Below are 819 nucleotides of genomic sequence, written 5' to 3'. Positions count from 1 at the left end.
TGATTATGTTTATCTGCAGTTAGTTATACGAATTTAAAAATAGAGTTTTAATAAATTGTACTCTTAAATTTTAAGTAATATACATCAATAAACAGTTCTTCATGCATAAAAAGTAGTTTTTAAGAGTTTTTGTCAAATGCATAAAAATATAGTGTGTGTGTGTGTGTGTGTGTGTGAGAGTGTATATATATATATACACTAAAAGGGCACTCGTGCAATGCGGCGAGATATATTTTGATTTTAATATTTTATTTTATTCTTTATCTCAGACGATGTTATGGTACGGTCTTATGTGAATTTGAAAAAACGATGATGTTTTTATTTTTGAATAAAATATAATTTTGAAGATATTAGAAAATTTTGACAATATTAATATCAAATTAACTATTTAAAATTCATATTTTTTATGTAATTTTTTTAATTCAATTTTTTTTTTATAATTTAATTTAGGTTCAATAACGAAATAATTTATATTTGGTTTAATGATATAATTTTCTTATAAAGATAATATTTTGTTAGAACTCGATAATTATACTAATTATATTTTAGATTTTTTATATTTTAAAAAGATATGTTTATCCTCAATTTGATTACGTTTATCCGCAGTTAGTTATACGAATTCAAACATGAAGGTTCAATAAGTTGTACTTATGCATAATTTACTTGTAATCTTGAATTTTAAGTAAGATACATCAATATACATTACTTAATGCATAAAAAAAATAATTTTTAAGAGTTTTTATCAAATGTTTTATAATATAGTATAGATACACACACACAATATTATAAATTTTGTATTTATATAACAAAATACGAATT

Source organism: Cynara cardunculus, unplaced genomic scaffold (genome assembly GCF_001531365.2).
Source record: "Cynara cardunculus var. scolymus isolate 2C unplaced genomic scaffold, CcrdV1 Un_Scaffold_5956, whole genome shotgun sequence".
Lineage (NCBI taxonomy): Eukaryota > Viridiplantae > Streptophyta > Magnoliopsida > Asterales > Asteraceae > Cynara > Cynara cardunculus.
This window is presented reverse-complemented; position numbering follows the sequence as displayed.